This window comes from Anopheles merus, chromosome 2R, assembly GCF_017562075.2.
Source record: "Anopheles merus strain MAF chromosome 2R, AmerM5.1, whole genome shotgun sequence".
Classification (NCBI taxonomy): Eukaryota; Metazoa; Arthropoda; class Insecta; order Diptera; family Culicidae; genus Anopheles; species Anopheles merus.
The window spans coordinates 8,631,738-8,653,715 of record NC_054082.1 but is presented as its reverse complement, the minus strand read 5'-3'; the positions used below and the strand labels follow the sequence as shown (position 1 = coordinate 8,653,715).

General features: G+C 43.9%; 1 protein-coding gene across 6 annotated transcripts in view; it reads right to left on the bottom strand.

Moving 5' to 3' along the window:
- The window catches only part of LOC121603582 (protein tincar), a 90,774-nt gene that overhangs the window by 33,514 nt on the left and 35,282 nt on the right, over window positions 1-21,978 (bottom strand). The window lies entirely within an intron of this gene.

Sequence of the window (21,978 nt, the reverse complement as noted above, 5' to 3'; positions counted from 1 at the left end):
AGAAGGTAACGAAATAAGTCTTCCGACCAAAAAGGAAAAAGAAGCAATACATGGGTTTTCTACCGTTTGTCGCAAAGGTTTATCGTTGATTGACGAAGGTGCACACTCCCCACGAAAAAAAAGCACAACGGTAGTGAAAAAGGTCCACAAATTCCACATCTACACCGACCAATCATTGGTCCAATGAACCCACCCACCGTACGTCCGTTTTGTTATTTGTGTCGGACTAGCATTGTAGCTGGACCCAAAAAGCGGGCCACACAATATGGTTCACTTCATCATGAACCATTAGCCCAGATGTGGTGAAGTCCTAAAGTTTAGTCTACATTTTTTTCTGCATTACTTCTCCACCGTCCAACCGGTAATGGATGTAGTGTGCTGAGGATGGTTGAAATAAAAATAATATCACTAATAGAACACTCCCCGCTTGTGCAACTTCTGCCAAATTACTTCCAGCCGAGACATGGACTAAAGAGAGAGAGAGCGTGTACGAGCAATGGAAAATGTTCTGGAAGCAAGTTGAATTTCAAACCGGCGGGGACAAGCTTCTTGCTGTTTTATTGTTTGTTTGTCTCGCCCCAGGTTTTGTTTGGCCACTCGTAAAACGTAAATCGTAGTATGGCGTGAGGGAACAATAAAGAAGCAACACAACAAGCGTAAGCAAAAAAAAAAAAACAGAAACATCACAGCGTCTCGATTGCAGCAGATTTTCATTCACACCGATCGATCGATTTTCAGCGACACTGGAGTCGAACGGCAGGATGAGGTGCTGTGCACGTCTGGCAGAACGGTGAACCAGGGACAGGGCATATGGATGGAGAGGAAAAATTGGTTTACTTTGTGATACTGTGCATGCCCGATCCAGCCGGCTGGCTTGTGGGACAGGAGTTGGAAGGGAAATGAGACGAGGTAAAAATAAAATCAGCAATGACCAAAACAGTTCACAGCACCGTATGGAAATGGCGATACCGGTTTTCTTTTTTCAGTATACGTGCAGGATGGAAGAGTACAATGCTTAGCAATGATGATGATGCTTACAGCGCTAGGGAAATACACTATCAAGTGGTAAGCTTTGCAGACGAGATTTTTGCTCCGTTGTGCTTAATGATGATGACGATTTTTTTCAACGGTAATGATGATTGTGTGGTAGAAGATGTTCTCTGCAGCATATCAACGTTTGTCGTGTGGGAGTGGTTGCAAGTTTTCGCGTTTTTTTTTCTTTCCACCGAACTTGAACGTTTATTTACATAATTCAATGGCGGGGACAAAAGTTTTTGCTGGTTAAACTCAGGTGGCGTACAGCACAACTGGAAGCATCAGCCGCGAAGGTGAGGGAAGTATTATTTTTGCTTTGTTGTTTCTTATTTTGTGCATTTTTTTGCTTTGCCAAACGAAGTAAACAATTCAAATGCAACGAACCGAGTGTAGCGAGCATCAGCAATAAAGCTTTGCGAACTTATTAAAAATACCGACAATAGCTCCTGTACGCTGTCTCCGACGCTCCATTGTAGGGGGCTTGGTATGGAAGCTTTTTCTCTTGTGCAGTAGTTGAAAGACACTTTAGAGTGCATTTGCGTGATGCAATCTACTTTGATTGCAATTCAGCTCGTTAGAGCACGCATAAAAGCATCGTTGATGGTGATGATTTACGGTAAACTCATGATTCAATAGAACGGTAAACGATGGAGAAGCTCTTTGTTCAAGCATAAAAGGGCTTTGGCGGGGTTATTACACGGAGGAATGAGTTGGTTCTTTTGAAACAGGTTTTTATGCAGCATTTGTTTGAAGTTTGATGGAAGTTGATTTTTTCTTTGGTAGAGTAGTAGAAACAGCTTCATGGTTGTTGGTTTTGAATATTATAATAATTGAATAATAGCTTGGGCATCTCTAAAACATCGTAAATGTTTAGTAATATCAGCATATCAAAAATAACTCAACACAAAATCAGTAAACCATTAAAACTTTTCAACATGTACGCTTCCCAGAATGACTGCTGTCCGATAAGTCTCAAGTGGTGGCCACACTCTAGAACCCATTTCGAAATTGCTTCACATTTTTAGAACGGCAGCGTTACTCCGGTAGATAGAAACGGTACCCCAACAGCCACTTGTTGACGGGTTTCTTGCACAACCGATCGTAACTTTATTCCCTGGCAGCGGGACATTGAAGGAACTGCACCACCGTAAGACGAGCTGGAAGAAAGTTGGACTGCATCGGTACTGCGCGACGACTCGAAGTGATTGATGGTCGGAGCTCCTGCACGCGGTTGGTAATGGGCCCAGCTTCTGGTCTAGCGCTTCCGGCAAAGAGCCCAACTAAAAGCGACCTACTTTTGCGCTACCGAACTGCCCGTTCGCCGAGCGGATATGCATTTTCCCGTAATGGGTTTGATGGCACAGGCTGGTCCATTTTTTCGCCTCCTATTTCTCGTTTGGAGTGGAGCACTCAAACGAAGTGCTTCACAAAAAACGGCGCTCCACTTGAGAGGACTCCAAAACTGTGCCACGATAAGGACCGGCGATGATGGTCGCTATTGCACGGCCGAACGCCAACGGCAGTGTGCTGGCGTGGTACATAATCGGAAGAAAGTTTTTCGTTTCACTAATGAAAACATTAACTCCACCGTTCGCCACTCTCACTTTGTAAAGTTTCTCGTAAGAGTTTTACCTAGAAAGCATTAAGCAACAGCATGTTTGCAACATAATTGAAAGAGAGTAGTGGAATTATACCACCCACAGCATAGCAGAATATTTGTCAACAGCAAGCGGATATTTTTGCATAAGCGGTACAGCGGAGTACAACTTCTAGGGAAAGGTTTAAAGTTTAGCATAACGCTTGCGAATGAGCCGGTTTAATTAGGGCAACCTAATTAAAAAATCAATAGCAATTAGATGTCCATTTTGTCACTCGCCGTCTGTGAAGTGTTGAACGCGTCAGTTGGGCGAGTTGAACGGGAAAATGGGCGGGAAATAATAAGCCAATCAATTATCATTAACGCGCGGAAATCATCTCCAAACAAAATTCCTATGCAAACAGACGTTATCAACCCCCAAAACACGGTGCTGGCCAAAGGGATATTAATGATTATTCAACGTCAAAATGCCGCGTTTGACGACCGAGAAAAAAACATGAGTGACACGTTGAGTGAAATCGTAAACCAGTTATGGGAGATTAAACGTTGACACTTAAGCTGATTATCTTGACGATTTGATTAAACGATTGACATTGTAAAAATAGAATTGGGAAAACTGAATCATGAACCTTTTTATAGAAAAGTACCACTGTTGCATCTAATTAATGTTACAAAGGTAGGATAGAGCCAGTACAACTATTTCTAAATAAGCAGATGCTTTTGATGTTGTAATTGAATTGTTCTGTAATATCTTCATTACATCTCATTAACAAAATGTTCAATTTGAAAAAAAAAAACCTCCAAAAAACACACAGCAATGTGGAAAGGGCTTTGCTGTGTGTTCAGCACACTACATCGCTTCAGTCACCCGTTTCATTTCGTTGGACTGTGATTGATGAGGCCGACGCGTAATTTGATACTCGTAATTGACCGCACTGTGCGACCCTTTGCCACCCCAACGTCCGAAAGCGGGGAGTTCTGGCCCGTAATAATTTCATTAACCATTCGTTTGGCCAACCGAGCCTTCCGGGTTTGCGGAGTATGTTCGGCGTGAAGCTTTGTATGTGAGCCATTTTCCCGTTTCCTGGTTTGAAGCCGCGTGGCTACCACTGCAGCCCGGTTGCCGCTTCTTTGCACGCGGAAGTGAAAAATTGCCACCGGAAGGCGACAGAGCAATATAAATTGTTTCAGCAAATAAAAACCTTTTGTGGTGGAGGAGCGAGCGAGGGGAGCGGCGGTGTAGGGGAGTAGGGGAAAATTGAGGAAATAATTTTTAATAAAATTATCCTCCCTTTGCGCCCTGGCTGTCTTCATTGTGGAATGAAGTTTAAACACCAGGATCAGGTTCATTCCCTGACAAACAGTGGGCCGCCAACTGGAGAAGGGGGTGAACAACGATCAAGTTTCTTTGTAAGCCTGAACCTGACCGCAGGAGGTGTACAGTTCTCCCTAAAATTAATTACAGCATAATGCAGTCGATAATCCTATTAGTAAGTGTCATAATCAAGCCACATCCAAACGGTGGGACAGCGGTGATTTCGTTTAGTGAGCGACAGAAACTGCCAGACGACGAGAGATTGATTTTTTCAATGCGGTTTGAGCAATGCCAGTGTTAAAATGAAATAATAAGGTGCTTTATATGTATATTTACTGCTCGTTTTTACAGGCAATGTTAGTGATGAGAGCATCCCTGTGATACATTCAGCGACTGTAAGCGCCTAAATGTAGGCAATACAGATACTTGAGAATCGAAACAGCCCTAGAATGTAGGACGTTGTGAATGTAGATTTATGTTTAAAAATTTTCATTTTCATTGATTTTTCTATTGATTTTTAGACATCCACAAACATCCAAATTTTAAAGCGCTACACATAAAGACGCTACCCGCTTCCTTGCATCAGCAATAAATAGTAACATAAACATTCACACCTTAGACGGGTGCTAGAGTCTTTTCCGGGTGGAAGATAAAAGTCTTCAATTCAATTATGGGGAGCACAATTTCCCCACCCTACCATTTGCCTTCCCGTTTCCTCATACCACACCACTCCACCAGTAAATCTCATTACTGAGCTTCATGTTCTGCCAGTAAAAAAAAAGAATGGAAGTCCATTGCAAAACAAAAATTCTTCGACCGACTTAAAATCCAGCAGAAAAATGGCAAAATCATCGAAAACCTACAATTGCATTGCGGACAAAGCCCGAACCAAGCGGGAGGGGTCTGGGTGTAAGGGGCACTGTTTACCTGCTCGTACGCGAAACTTGCTTCGCTCTTTGCACGGTAAAGCCTGGCCTCGCTCGGTGTTTATTTTTTATGACGCTATAATCTCGCCGAAATGGGCACTTACTGTCCTGTGGCGGGAGGTGTGGTTGTGTGTGAGTGGAAGATTTTATGTTTTATTTATGTTTTGTTTTGCCCCACTTACGGTGTTTGGACGGCAGTCTTTACTACGGCGAGCAGCATTCGCTCGCCACCCGCGTTCCGCCAGCAAAAAGGGGCAGCAAGGAAGCAGCACGACTAATAGAACGATCAAGTGCTGGTGTTGTTTGATTTTGAGCCGCTCGTCCGATTTCCTCCCCATTTTGCCTGCGTCTCATCGAATCACGTCTCACGTCGTAAAAAAAAACACGTGATGCGCTCCAGTGACCTGAACGATCCCGACCTATTCTCTGAGGCATCGTTGATTAGACAAAGATATTTTGACGTTGACAGTGAGAATGTTAACGGCGCGAAAGAACAACAAAACAACAGTCCAAGGGCAATCATTTCAATTTTGCAAGATTGCCAAAGTAAACAGTGCGGGAAGTGTAGGCGCGAGAAGATTTCAGCGAACAGGGCGTAATTGAAAATTAAAACTCGTACAAAGATGGTCTCGGGTATACTGGCGAGTTTTGCTTTGGTAAATATTATTGGTTGAGAGATTGTTGAGACACAATTTCTATGAGCTGTCCAAGATGTGCAAACCTGAATGTTATACGATGAAAAGTTCATCCCCTTTTCCGAGGGGGAATCGAACCCCAACCGGCCCTACAGAAGACGACACGTCCTTGCAATAAACCATCTGGCTATCTGGCTAGGACCGCTAAGCTTTGCATCTCCGATAAACTCCAACACGTGCTGTCTACACATACGAAAGTAAAAGGCAAAAATTAGCACGCACTGCTTCGCAACAAACGGATTAAGGCGCCATGTTGTTTGGAGTCCAACTAAAAGATTCGATTTTCTCTTCCTTCAAACCGAACTGCCTACAACATCCGGGCAGAATCCTCCGTACGCGTTGATTGCTGCATTTGTTTACATTTGTACTCTCAATTGCATCATCATTCTGGTTCATTGTTCTCTCCCGGCCGACGTTAGTTTGATGTCCTGTGGGACCGATTTGCTGACAGTGCGGACATGCTGTCAAAACAAGGAAAAATAAATTAAGCATTTGTAGCAGGGATCGCTGAAACGTCAGTCCCGAATTGCATGCCATGTACTAGTAGCAGGATTCAGAAGTTCTGTCTGTGTAACGTTAGCCCACACCGACACGAACCCACAGGCGGATGTGGGGATAATAAATAAATATGTGACGGAATGCTTTGGCTCTCGGGTTTGGTGTGTTGTACGGCCAGCTGTTGTAGTTGTCGCTCGTCAGTCGTCCGGAAGGACGTCAGACGAAGCGACACCACGTGAAGGTAATGGAGTTGACCGGGTAGCAAGAAACAAGGAAGTCGCGCAATGACGGACCATTAAAACTCGCTTCCAGAGGGAGCGTATCCGTATCGTCCGTTCCGATCCCTTTGCTCGGTGTTTTATCCCCAGCTAAGTCGTCCCTTCTCGTACACGCTCCAAGCTCCCCATCTGTCATACCCAAGCCAAAGCTAAACCGTTCAGTTGCGTGCAGGAAGGGAAGATAAAGGAACAACATATCCATTACTATCATAATCTACATCATCATCTATGTTATCATCATCCTTATCATCATCAGCCTAGCCTTGCTTATCGTCTTACACACCCTTATGTGTACGGTTGATCCGCTCGGGAAAGCGCATCGCCCCGGAACGTTGATGGCGTTTGATTCGTTTTCCACTTTTATTTAAGATAACGAATGTCAGTATCTGTGAGTAAGCGGAGGGAGCAGTAGGAAGGGCTAAGGGAAAGATTTGGCACAATATAGGGGAGGGTTGCTTGTGAGAATTCTTTTCGAGTAAACGATACGCCGCTTGTTTACCTCTTTTGAGGAGAGCAACATCTCTTGAAGAATCATGCGTTTGACAGGCACATATCAAACATACGGAAATAGAAATTATTTCATTTCCTGTGTTCTAGGTGGTTGAAACTTTGCGGATAAAAAAATATGTCTATCGATAAATGTGGTTTTAACATAAACATATTTGTCTAGAAATTCCACACTGCATGAATAAACCCACAAGATTAAGTTTCAGGCAAACATGTGACTTGGTTTCCATCTATTCAGATTTTTACATGAAATTTTGTTCAACTTTGTGTTTAGATTTTCAGCAAAATCTCTGCAAGAGTCTTGATTTTAAAAAAGCAAATCCATTCTGAGGCTACTCCCTTACAAGTCATGAGGGAAAAGACGATACTTCCCCGTCATAATTCATGCCAGTTTGCCAACCCGGCAAACAGATATTGCTTGAGATAGAAAGGGATCTTTCGTGTTGGTGTGGGTACGATAAACGCCAACACGGCCAGCACATTCTATCTGGCGCGAAAAGGGCCACACCGCACCACGGAGCCAAAAATGTTGCAATCGATTTTCGTGCAGCCATTTCGTTCGCTTTGAACCTGAAAGGATCTGCATGATATGAGGATTTTCTTTTCCAATAAAAATCACCCATATCATAGGGTAAGAATGTGAGGTAGTAGAAAAAAACCTCTTGGTTGGAAAAGAAATGGGGATAAAGATTTTCTTCCACCCTCCACCCCCTGACAGTTCCCAAAAAGCCTTCATTTTATAGGTGACCGATTGGTAGGGAAGAAAAAAGGCGAAAGACGTGATGCATTCCAGCCACTTGCGAAGTGGCATTTGTCTCCTTTTTATATTTTTACCTTGTTTTTTTTTTTGTCTGCTAACCCTCACCCCCTGCTATTCTCATCGTTTTCTTCCACTGTACGTGCAAAGTAACAACGTGCAGGAACTGTGTCTGCAACAGTAATTCAACGTGATCAGCACAGGGTTGCAAAGAAGCTTACATTCCAACCGGGACAATAGCATCGTCAACGTGGACGTGCCGTGAAGCATGGTCACGAGGACCGGGCTGCTCCATCGATGCTGCACAGTTGCAATTGTCGAACGGTTGCACTGAACGTTTCGTTTGCATGAAGGATGCAGGTCGATCGGTTACGTAGCTCCTTTCCTATCCGTTCGTGTCTGTTTTATCCAATCCACCCCTTTCTGCCCCGTGTCAGTGCACTTTCCGATCGTCCCGAGTGTCGAGCGGTCGTGTCTGGTTCTCGCGGCGGAGTTTACCGTTTTCGAATTGGCTATGAAAATATTGAATTTAATTCCACTTACATAGCGCATCCCGGGGGATAGGCTCTATCGCTTCGGGATGCAAACGGCGCTGCAAGTAACGGCTTTCATCGAAATCAATTAATTTTAATGAATACCTTTTACTGAGGCTTTTTACTCAACGTCCAAGCTCTTATGTAGCAAAGCAAAGCATGACGCAAAAAGTGACCATTTGCAGGTGAAAGAAAAAAGGGGCAACACAAAAAAAAACTGAAACACAAATAGTACTCGTTCCCGGTTCAATTAAAACTTGTGCACGTACGTTGCGACGAGGAATAAAAAAAATCGCGCAAGGTTTCGACTCTTCCAGCGGCTTTTGGCCGGGAAACTCAATTACGCTTGTACCGGTGAGTTTTGCTGCCGAGTTTGCATCCTCGACGTTTCCACGGCTTCGTAAACAAAGTACGGGAGGTGTGCGGCACGCAAATTGCATCCGAAATGCATTCCTGTGCAGCTGATTTGATTTCTTCCCGTTCCGTGGTCCCGCAATACAACGTGCTCCAGCACCAGTGAGAAGGTGTGAACGTGAAACAGGCTCAATTTGGTCAGGTTGGGCGGCGGTTTTTCCCATTCGTTGTATGTCGCGGTCTGGCAATGAAACCATCACCACTGCGCGTTTAAAGTGAGCAAACATCAACGGGCTGTCATCGATGCTGGGTGGTCCACAAAGCTGTGGGTTTTGGGGTTGAAAAAAATAAAATCAAAACTAGCAAGCTTTCGGACCAGTGATGACGCGATCCTTACCGGCTAGACGGCTAGGTCCGATCGTTATTCACCATTCAAATGATGATGTTTCGCATTGATTCCGGTCGTTGTGCAAAGTGAGTCAACATTCGTGGGGATGGATTTTTTTCTGTACTGTCAAGAAACAGCACATTTGTGTGAGCTTTTTTCTCTTCACCTCTGCGCTGTGATCTAAAAACCGCAGAAGCTGCATGGAACGCGAACCCAATCGCGCTGGGTTATTGCACCGTGGGTCTGCAACTGTCGTTTGGTTGGCTGTGTAGAACATAACCACAAAAAGCGAGTGCAAAAAGTCAAAAAACCTTCGCCCGGTTACCGGTACGGTTGAATGGTTGGTGGTTTTGTCCAGCCCGTTGTCACGCTGTTTTACAGTGAGCTGTTGTTTTTTTTGGAAAGCAGTTTTAAAATCTCGTTATAAAACAGTTACATTCGTTTGGAGTGTTTTTTTGTGTTCGTTTGACTAGGAGTAGTCACGAAACCGCTGAATAGAGGGGGAAAATATATGGGTTTGAGGCTTATTTTAAACACATGGCTGGAACACAGATGTAATAGAAATACAACATTTGTGTTGTTCAATGAGAAGGGCCAGAAAAACTCAATATTGTTGCTTTTATTTCCAAAAGCGTAATATAAAAATTACATATGATTTTTTCCATTTTCACCTTGCCATTTGATACTCTTTAATATTTTAAATATATATTATATTAGCTCAATTCTTGCGATAATTTCTTTAGTAACAAAAATAGATTAGATTGCTTCCAGACTTTAAACATCGTAAAATGCTAGCAAATAGAAAACTCTCCCTACGAAAAGCTTTAATCGGTCCAGAATCGGTGGAGTGTCGCAATGAGAAAGGTGTATTTTCAATTTACGATTTGCACTAGAAGCAGGTATGTATAAAACATTAATCCAATTTCCAACCCTCTAGTAAACCGGCGAAGAAGAACCAATCAAACGGGGTCGTATCATTTCCAAACCCCAAAGCAAACCGGACGCTGGAATCGTGCAGAAAGGACGAGAAAAAGCCTTGCAGCATTCAGGCAGGTGGGGTGGGGATCCAAAGCAGCAAAAGCAGCAGCAGAAGTACTGAGACTGCTGGAGTGAACATCCCAAAACCCCACCCGACAAACGTGACAAACGGCACTGCTAAAGGATAAATTTCATTTGTTCACCAACGCCACATAGCCGGCGGTGGGTAGCGCAAAGCCGTTGGATCGTAATTTAGAATGCTGCATTCGTCGTCGTCGCCCGGAGAAGACATCCTCGCAGGGTTTGGACTTCGATTTGAGATTGGGTTTACCCTCGGTGTGCAGAAATCCTGCAAGCGACCGATGAAAGTGCACCTGGGCCGGGTCTTACGACGAGTTGGACGGGTATGGCAATCTGGCGAATGTCTCGGAATGGTCATTGAGAGTAGGTGGATAATTGATAAATCCCGTGCGAAAGCATCTTTTGATGGAGTGGAAGACGCGAGAAGGAACGGAACGTTGATTATTCAACTACGGAACTATGATTTCAAGGGTTGGCAATGGTACCATTACAACGGCTGGAAGCAACTTAAATTGCAGTGGGAGTAATATTGGTTGATAATGGATACTATTTATGAGTTAAAATTGCAGTCAAGGGAGCATGTTATATATTCTAGAGTTTTGTAATTTGATACGTGAAAATGTATGCTTTATTGTTAAACATTTCCAGGGCTTTGTAACCCTATACGTCGTTTGATAATTGATACAATATGAAATAAACAAACCAGTGAGTTGTTTATTTTCTCAGAAATTTAAATTAACCAAAGCTTTTCCTTGTTACAACGTTACCATGGAGACTTTGGGTTGCTTTCCTGACAAACGCTGTGCGTCTGCAGTAGACTGACAGTCCATCCATCGAAAGGCACACGACGAGTGGACCTGCCGCCATACACATTGGCTGCCATGTAAATTAGCAACCAGCGCGTGTATGGTGTAGTGGCAGGAACGCTGTTTCATTAGTGCTTCGAAATAAGCTAAACAATTACGATGATTTAATGAAACAACCCGCCGCGGTACCATCCGAAAGGCAACCAGTGGCGCTTATAGTGTAGCTTTTGAACCCAGTTTCCTTCGGTTGTCTACCGCGCAAGGCTTCCGTGAACACCAGTGCAACACAATTAGCGGCGTGGTTACGAGCAGCATGCCGCATGCGAGCTCGCCGAGCTCCATTGTTCACCATGGGCAGGCTGTGGTTGGATCAAGAGCAAACAAGGTCTGCCACAAATGGTTTGCTGTAATGAACATAAACAACAACACACCGGCAAGCGCCGGCGATGGCTCTGGATGCTGTGCGAATTCTGTGAACTGGGGCAGAACGGTAATGGATTCGTCGCAAAACTGACGCACCGAACATATCGCACTCACAATTGACATTTCGTTACACGCCAGATGTTGGCATTCGGAGCGCTCATCTAACTTCCATCATTGCTGTTTTGATTAACATTACGGTGCCGGTTTTGGGAATCTAACATTGTTGCACGCATTATACTGTGTGTGTGAGAGAGGGAGCGAATGTCCAGCAGGGAATAATGTCGCCTTAATGTCAGCTGGCAAGTCGAAGTAGTTGAACTTTCGACGTTTCATCGAAACGCATGGTATCAGATTTCGTCGAACGGGTGGTCGGTCTGCGGATGGTCTACGTGCAAGCATCCCTTTTTGTTACGGCACAACGGTTATACAACTACCATTACAGGGCGATGTTACGTGTTGGGCGAAAAGGAGCTGGAGCGCACATTGCAATCATTACTATCATTGGCGTGGTACAGTCGACGAGACACCAAATGGTCGTCCCTGTACCATCCTTTGAAAGGATAACGAACGAATAGTCACATCTCGTCGTAACAGGCACTACCAACAGCAGCAGCAGTGTGCAGGAGCAGATATGTAATACCTTTTGGTGCACTTGAATCAGTAACACGGAATGGGGCCCTTTGCGCCCAGTGCCACCGACCGATACAATAGGATGCACCAGCGCAGACTGAGAGTCACTTGAAGTTTAATTCAATTACTGTACGGTGAATGACTTCGACTATTCGCATACAAACACCCACACACACCCGCGTGTGTTAGCCAGTTGGTGAATACAGTCGCACGCAGCGAGCACATTCCTTTGGCCGTTGGTTGGTTCGTTGGCACTGGTTTTAAGGGTTGAGCTTTAAATACCCTTTGGCGGATTCGTCAGGCAGCGTTCGTACGTGCTGACTGGTGTGACTGGGAAAAGTATAGCGACTGCACGCTGAACCTAAAGGGAGAGCTTGACCAAAGGGATCAATGATGAAGGTTTTGGCAAAAAATAAAAGAAGACTCGACATCGTCAGCTCAACTTCCGGACGAGGGGGACTACTCGCAGCTCCGTTAGACGACTGCTATAACGTGCTAGATCGAGTGTTTGTCGATTCGATCGTCCGATATTGTTTCATCCGTGGTACGCCGCTCACGGATAAATTTTTGGAGGATTTTCCAGGCTTAACCCATCCCGCATTGTGTCTAGTGTCGTTTTTGGTGTTTTAGGGATGGTCATTGTAGAGAGTTAGCTCGATGTCCCGACGGAGACTGTGTGTCGATTAATTTTTAATTTAATGCGATTTAACTTGTTTTAGTGCTATGCTGTAAATGATAGCAGAGACGTGTAGTTTGTTAGAGAATCTAATAAAAGGAAAGCAAAAACTGAAGTAATTAAGAGAGAAAGAGATAAGCCTTGAAATGAAGCCACGAATAGTTAGCATTATTTTATTTAAAAATTAAATCTAAGTGAAGAAGAACTTGTTTCCTGCAGGATCGATGCCGAAACACAACTGAAACATTATCTATTTAGTGTAGAAACTTTTCAAATCCATTACCTGCGGCAAAACCATACATAGGTGAGACAAGGAGAAATGAACACAAACTTTCAACAGAATAAAATCGAATTGATTTTGCTTGATATTCTCCTCGGCGGTGTTACTCTGCTGGATGCTCTGGGTCCGGGAGCGATAAAACTTTCGCAGCGCATTGCGGAAATGTACCGCAAAACTTTCACTTCAAGTGACCAAAACCATCGTTAGCCATAAACATGCCAAGGGTGGATCACAAGCAACGGAAAGGAAAGACGAACAGGGTAGAACTTTTCACCCACACTGGGAGGAAAAGAGAAGGATCGCGTATGAAAAGAGGAACCCGTTTTCCAATGTGTTCCCAACTCGCAGGACGCAAGGTCATTTATTTGGGATTAGTGTTGCAGCATAATTATAATCTATGGCCGGGCGTTAGACGGGCAATGTGAAGTGGCACCGTAAGTTATGCAATTAGTTTTGCCTTTGCAACCAACGCAAGAGGAGGATTTATTTTTGCCCTAATAAGCACAAATGACGACGATGGGACGAAACTGCAGAGCCAATATTATTGCGCTCGGTATGATTTGAATGAAAACTGTATCCATTGTGTGGAGGTTTCTATTATTTGTGGCGTTGCCATGTGAGGTGGCTTATGAAGGGTATTAATAAACTGCCAAATGAAACAGTAAGGTAATATTTTAAATAGCAATAATATTTATTTCTACAGCAGCTTTTGCCTGGGTGAAAGCAATTAGCCGCGTGTACTGCCGTTATGAATGGCTTTGCCTTTTTTGTAGGGATTATTTTCACCCAGCAGTCATAATTCTCTTGTACGAAGATAGTCTTTTTTGAACGAAACATTTCCAGACGGCTGGGAATTTTATTGATCGCACTTCATTGACAACAGACGTCGCAAGATAGGTGAGGGAACATTGCTACGTTCTGCGTCTATCTGGTCATTGCTGTTTGTCCACCAAAGAAGTTCCCTCGAATCGCATTATGAGAATGAAAGCACAACCTAAACCAGAGGGACGGGTTTTACTAGCCATAGAGAAGTTCATTCCATGTGTACAGAAGTCAAGAATCTAATATGTCCGTAGCTGTGGAAGCATTCACCTAAATTTAACCATTTTATAAGTACCACATTTTGCGATGTTATTACGAGCACACGAATGTACGGAGACAAAGACTAGCAAGATGAAGCGTCAGCAAAGACGTGCAAAAAAAAAAACAAATCTCTTAGGAGTTTAAGTCTACTTATATTACCAGAACGAACTGTCATGTAAGAAGATATTCGACATATGTGTACGTTTTTTACGAAACAGTGCGCGACATTTCTTCTTTGCGCTGGAGTGAGGTACCAGGAATGTTAAATTAAAAAACAGGCATCTCTTTCAGTAAGCGAACTGAGCGAACAGTAAACTCGAGTGTTAAAAAGGTTTACAATTAAACGATGGAATGACAAGTGTGCATGAAAAATACGTCACATAAAGAGCTGAGAATAATTATGTTCATTGCTTCCTGCGGCGTGCCTTTGTGCTGTGGCGCGTAGTTATACCGCACCCGGGTCGTTGTTTCACGCTGAAGAGCATTTAATTTCACGATTCTTTCCATTCAAAAAACCGAAAAAGGGGACTGAAACAGGTTGAATGAATGATTTGAAAATAGCTATTTTTGCCGACACCAGCACAATAGAGCCATGGGATGGCTGTAAGGCAGAGGACAATAATATAAAGCCAAAGTTTTCCTTTTTTCCATTTTCTTCAGCCGCCTTCAATGGGTTGCCCCTTTGGTGTATCATAATACTAACGAAACAGAAACACCCCGGGGTACTGTTTGAAGTAGAGTAGCGCACAGTGGGAAATTTCGTGGAAAAGATTGTGAGTCGAAGCTTGGCAAAACCGCAGCGCGCCAAGACATCGGCGAGCTTGATGGACAGTGTAATTGAGTTTGCGTGGCGATAGCTGGCAGGGTACGAATGATTGGGATCCTTTTGAGCTGACCAATTTCTTGGCGAGGGATGAACGTGTAATGAATCACTCGTTCGGTTGTGTGGGTCGAAGTGGAGAAAATAAATAAATCATCCAACAAAATGGGCTGACATTTACGCCCATCACCGAGCTAATAGGGTGAGAAGAGAGTATTTTGGCTCGTTTGCTAAATAAATGAAGGATCATACACACCATTAACGAAAGCATGAACTAAGCGCCTAAAAGTATGCAAATCATAAATGATCGATTGAACTATATGCAGTGTGGAAAACCTTAAGCGATTGGGAGCACGTGGGAAGAAACACAGCAGATGATTATTTTGTTGACATCAGCATAAGCCGCTAGCAAACACAATTTCACTAATGCATCTCTATCGATGGAGACTCCCAATGTGAATGTGCGCCGTACTCTATCGTCTGGAAAATTGCGCCGGAAAGCACACCCTCCACATTGGGGTTCGAACTAGCGAACGAACGAGAACGAGCGACGGCCAGACAGATGCATGGAGGTAAGCGAGCGCAACATAGCGAGATAGAAGGGCTTAAGCCCTTGCTGATGATGTGTAAGAGAAAGTGACACTGACAGTGACACTGACGTCGTTGTTGGAAAATTGCATTGCACCAGCTTCCACCAGTGGAATGAGCACCATGAGTTGAAGGAACAGGTTCTTATTCCTTCTTTTGCCTGAAACAATGGAAGAGAAGGGTTGCTCTTCCCCTTACGCCGACCACGTGAAACGTTCACTTTCGATGTGAAGGATCCCTTTTTGTGTAAAGAATTTATGAATTGCAGACTGGAAGCTTCCATACGTACGGGACGGGTGTGCTGACGATTGCACATACACCGTGTGATGGCTCACATTCTACACGGGACACTCCACGGGCTGAAAAGGGGAGAGAGTTGGCGAAACACAAGAATGATTTGTTTTGTTTTTGCACACAATATTCGACCACGGACGACGGCTGCTGTTGCATGCTTGCAGCCACTGCACGGCATGTAAGCTAAAAAGTAAACTCAAAATGGCCAGTCGAGTTGTTAATAGAGTAGCGTTTTAGAACCGTACAGTATTTTCACGGTTTATCCGTCTGCCCGTAGAGTGTACTCACTAGGAGAAACGGTAACCTTCACCACCGTGGTTTGAATGTGCGTGTAAGATTATGCGTTTTCATACCTCTGCCCGACGATTCAATGCAAAACACACAGAAAGGTAACAGCGTGGAGTTGCCTGGTGCTGACACGCTTGACACATGCACACCAACACAAGTGTGGGTGGGCGACCCTTTCACAAGGTGGGGGGATCTAGCTTGTACCGGTAGACAAAAGCAGCAAGTGGCTGAGGGTGATTCACTGAATGGCATGACGCACCGAACGTGGGGAGAGCATAATTGTTCAGGCATTTATGCTCCGACATTTTCCCTTTGGGCATCCTTGGACCATTCTGCGTTTTGCTGTGCTTGGTAGGAGTGGGAGCCTTGTAGCTACGCCCTGTGATCATTGCAAACCAAGCGTTGCTAGGCTGAATATGCGTCAAGTTGAGCGAATCCAAACCCAACCGTTGGTGCTTTGCAGAACGGGAGAAAATGGGTGGTCTGTCAAAAATGTGAGAAAGGAAAGCTACCGGCGCTTCGGAGGGAGCATCTCCGCTCCTTGACAGCGACGTGGTCGTATCAAACGTTCGTCAAGTTGACACCTTGGATGTTATTGTTTTTTGATGCGCCTTTGGGTGATGTGTGTGTGTGAGTGGGGATGCTTTTGATTGAAGGTTATCACTTCGAGTGGGACTTGGGGCAAGGGTCAGTGTAAAAGATGTTGAAACTTGATGAGACATGGGGCTAATATAATTTCACACGATTGCACATGTTACTATACCTTTGCTGCTAATAACCTGAATAATAAAAAAAAACTGTAGTTTTTCACCAGTTTTGGTTAAGAGTAAACTTTTATTTAAAGGTAGCTTGAGAATATGTTTGTACATTAATTATTTAAAACTTCTAAAATGCCACACGACGTACGGGACGGTGAAAATAATACGAGCCAAAAACAAATAGGATGATGTGAGCAAAAGCTGCTACGGATGTGAGCGAGAAGCTGCTGTAGAATAAATAATATGCTTTTCCGAAACTCACAGAAGAAATTTCACGTATGCAAAGAGCGTTTCGAAAAATTTCCACAAATTTTCACGTGGGAAGTTCGCAATGAGAGTAAAACAAAAAGCGAAAAACAAAAGAACGCAGGTGATGAAAAGTTGCAAATAACGTTGAGAATAAATTAAATATTCATAGGACGAGTATTGGAGCTTTTAGACGTCAATAGTAGGCATACTTTAACCGAAGCAACAATTGAATGTGAAAAAGGAACGTAAAGAATTGCTTAATTTAAGGCGCACAGCAAGAAATGCTGTACAAAGGCAACTCATTGAATGGGCTTGAAGCAAATGTCACCCAGTTATTATCGCTGACAACTGTGCTTTATCGTTTACATTGAAATCAGTGATAATTTATACTCCGTTTTAAAATGTAAACTCTTGCGTTTCGTTCTCAAGCTCTTATCTAACGCTCTCTAGCCACGCAAAGCAGAGCTACAAAAATGGCAGCAAAAAGAATCAAAGCCCCTGCTGTACGGGGAATGTAAATAATGGTATTGCCATCATGTTGCGCCTTATATGTTGGATCAATTCCAAAACAACGCGAAAGACAGCCAGGCGAAGGTTTGCGCTACCACGCTTCGCACACTAGCCAAAATCCGGAAGCGGAAGAGCCAGTGCCACACGATGGGGGCCAAAACGATCGCAACACAACGGGTCGTTACCGTCGCTCGCGATGACTATAAATGGTTGAATTAAAATCACGGCACGAAAGCAAAATAAATAATGTGCCCTTTGGGGGAGGATGGTGTTTCCTTCCTATCCACTTCCTAGCTTGCATCCCTTTTGGGGAGCTCACGGTACCGCGTAGTGTCGATAAGTGACCGACCATTTCACTCCCGCCCCGGTGCAAACTCGTTTCGCTAGACGGGAAACGCATTTCAAAATGATGGTTTCGTCTAGCTAGGATGACTCCCAAGAGTGAGGAGGTTGGTACAGGAGATGGGATCGTCTGCTGTTTGCCATTTGATAGTGGGGTTTATGATGTTCATTCAGCTGGAGTAGGGCTCCCCCGTGAACCGGCAGAACTGTTACACCGGAAAGAGGCATATAAATGGTGGAAAGGCCAAAAAGAAAGTTCGTGCGTAGGATTGCGAATAAGCTAAGGTGTCAGTGAACGTCGTCAAGCCATGGTGGTATGAAAGAGCTGGAAGAAGGACACTTGAAAGGATTAAAAATCCATTCTCGAGGTGAATGCAATTGGATATGGCGAAGCATGAAAGGAGCATCCCGCCTTAGCATGGTCTAGTTTAGCTCCCGGCTCAACCGGATAGGGGCAGATCAACCCGCAGGAAGCTGTGATTGTTTGTTTGCTTTTTTCTTCCCCCACTGAAGCTTAGCCATTCCAAGAAAGCATTCACCCACAATCGGCGTTCCAGAGAAACCAAGCTACAGCCTGAGTGAAGGATGTAATGATTTATGTCCACTAGTGCCACATTCAGCCTAGCACGGTGGGAACTTGATTATTTTTATCCTTCTTTTCTATTGCATCCGTCGGTTCCTTACTTGCGTCAACGATCGAACGTCATCGCTCAGTAACACGACACTGTTCACCTCAAGGATGGTCCCATTCTGTCAATCCGAGCTGCAGCCGTCTCATAAAAAAGCAACCACTGTTCGTGACGCTTCGACGATGCGCGGAAAGCGAACAGTGAAGGGTAAAACGAGCTGAGAAAGCGGCCGATGTTATACACAGAAGTTTCAGCAAAGTGCAATGCAAAACACTTTGAAAGTACAATCATGGTACTTTGGCGCTAGCAAGTGTCCTGTTTTCCCCCGGCCCGATAGCAAACAGTTGTTCAAACACTTCCTCGATACGTTTGCTCCTGACGACATGCATCCAGGGATTGCTGATGGAAAGAATGTTCACAACAACTCCGTTCGACAGCTGTTGTTTACTGCCTGTACGCTGCTTCCCAACCGGTCTGCCGGTGTGCCATCTGATTGGGTGTTTTATGATGCTCTGCTCGTTGCATTTCTTTTCAAAAGTTTATCCTTTGGATCGACCCTACACGATTGTAAGTACACTGTGAACCAATCTCATGTTGAAGCTAGGGTATTTCTGTTTCCTCAGTCCTGTTTTTTGGTTTTTGGCATCGGTGGTTAGAAGATTTCCTTTCGTTTGTCTGAACATTGTTTATCTTCTTCGTTATTGGATTGGAATCACCCTTTTAGGAATGGTTCGCAATGCAACTGCATAACTTCAGGCGCATTGATTCGGAAATAGTGATGTTTGCTCTCTTATTTATGTGCTTTTGTAATGTCAACAAAGACCATGCGAAGACCAGTGAATAACTTAAGATGACAATTGTAAATAAATTAAATAAACTAAACACGTTTACCTACGGAGAAAAATAGAATGTCGAGATGAACAAGAAAATCCAATGCACTGGAAGTTTTATAAATTTAGTTCGCTATAGGCTGGTTGAAATATGGGAATTCATTTTCGTACTTCTGTATTCGTATTCGTAATGGTTTTATGATTCCAAATTAGTACAGGGAACTTTTGACACTAAGAATCTTTCTTTCTTACTCTTGAAGAAACAAGCAAAACACTTTTCCTGGGCAATTTGAGTTGATGGCAAATCAAACATTTTAATTGCTGCCTTAACTTCCTACCAAGGATATTGCAATTTTGTCACGTCGTTTAATGCTTCTCGCTGGTTTGCTGGCGACAAAAATCCCAACCGAAACACAGAGCAGATGCAAACATTCCATCCATCGCACGGCAGAAACAAATAATTCCCCTGTGACAGCCACCCACTTCGGGGTACAATAAATCAATAAAATTCATAACGAACCTCCTCGCCGGCCTTAACGCTCCCACAGGCGGGCATTGTGACAGATCACGAACAGAAAGGACGAAACCGTATACGTGCAGTATGGTGGATGGGTTGGTACAGGGATCCCTTAGCTCATCAGTACGGAATCCTTCAAGTGTAATAAACGAATTTTCTCCCCACACCACCTCCTCCATCTCCCCCTTGCTGGGAGTAAAAACAAGGCCATGGCAAGGTACGCTGGTCGTCCATCTTGTTGAGGGTGGCATTTGAATGTGTTTCGCTTTTATATCTCCCAAAAACTCCCACCATAATCCTAACCAGGCGGACGAGCTGTTCGAATCTGGGTACTCTGTGCCACGTACGTTGTGTTGCAATAACAAAAAAAAATGCTTTGTGTGCTGCTCAAAAATGGTATATATGTGGTAGGCAATAACAAAAATTACCACCTGTGCCAACCGACATTCCTCACCCTGAATTCGCCAAACCCTCGTGTAGCTTTCATAGGGAAATTCATCAAAAATATCGCTTCCACATCACCCACTCTACATTTTCACCCATGCAATGTGTGTCGTTTGTTTTGGAAGCTTCATTGTGCGGGCGGATCGTTCAATTTCATCTTCTTTAGTCGATTCTAGAATCGTCCGCTGTTGACTGCCAGATTAAACAAAGACCGAATGGTTCCTTTCACGTGAATGTGGCGTGCCGGGGATGGTTACTGCCATACACCCTACAACAACACAGCACACATACACACCGATATTTATCCTTCCCACGCACAGGAAACCACAGCATGTTCATGCATATTCCCGCCAAAATCGAATGTCTGCATCGGACACCCGGCCCGACAGGATCTCCGAAGTGGAAGGTGTTTATGCGTTATGCGTGGGAGTGTTGGGTAGGTTGATGTTTTGATGAGGCAGCTTGGTTAGTTCCGTAACAATTTCCATAAAACGCAACGGCTTCCCAAATGCCATTGATCGACATGGGAGGGTGGATTTATTCCAGCAAAGGCCCGGCTGGCTAAAGAATAGACAGCAATCCAAATTCTGAACGAGGACGGGACGGGTATCTTTTGTTGAAAATTAGAAATAATCTTGTGTGCGTTACCAAAGTGACACCCGGTGGAATCGATTGTCCTTTGCGTAGTATCACCACTTCTCCCTAAAAGCACCACCACAGCCGGATGGGAAGCTCGGAATGACAATAAAAAGGGAACTGTTTTTGTGCGTTGTGGGGAAGGTTCACTCACACGAGCGTTTAAACATTAAACGAAAAATTTAACCAATAACCATTCTACCGATCGTCCCCTTCGTGCTACGCTTTTAATGGTTGGTTTGTGTGTGTCTATGTGAAGGCAGGTTCTACGTTGTGGCTTAGCATTAGAGTATTCCTTTCCCATTTCCCGCAGGCGTTAGTTTTTGTGGGTTGCATATACACTGGTTGGGGACATTTTTTTTTGTATCTCAACTATGGTTGCCATCTATGTATTGCGTAGCAAGAAATTGGCTTTTGTGACTCAAATCGGGGAGAAAATTCGTTCCTTTACATCAATCCTTTGCTGGGAGCAGGGAGTGGGAAGAATGTTAGGAGAATTTTCTTCCATTTATTTTCACAGTCAGAACGACGTAGCTGGATTTAAATCCGATTTGAGTGATGGAATTTGATGCTCGTTTTTTCGGCAAGATGACATTGAACGTGATATTGAATTGAAAACGAATATAAAGTAGGCTTACGATTGTACATACAGTGTTGTAATGTGTTTGAAGCTTTCTGGGTGTACAGATCACTCGGAAGTGCAAGAAAAATCTTGTTTTCAATTATGTTAAAACGTTTTTTTATTTTTTCAATAATATTCGCATTCAACTTCAACGTATTAATATTTCAACAACGTGCTGGGAAATCTGTTTGAAATACCAATTATCGTTTTTGAAAAGCGTTAAAAAAACGATGTAATGTCGCTATCGCAATATGAACACAACATTAATTACAATAAGCCCGTAGGATGTAATTTATTTACGTGTAATTATCGATCAAAAAGATTGAAAACTCAATCGCTGATAGAGCCATGAAGCTCAATTCGGGCAATCATGGAATGGAATTTTGATGCTGGATTTTAATGACATTTTACAGCCTCACGTTTCTGAGTGGTTTAAACCTGTCCGCCTGCAGCCCAAACTCGTCCTGCTCCACGTGAAGCATGAAATGATAAATGAACGAATTGATCAATGAAGTACCGTTCGTCCTTTAGTCGTTGGTCTCGCCTTTTGCACGTCCTTTCGCCCTGGAGCGCAGTTTCAAGCCGTGGCTCGTTTGATCGAATTCGGTTTG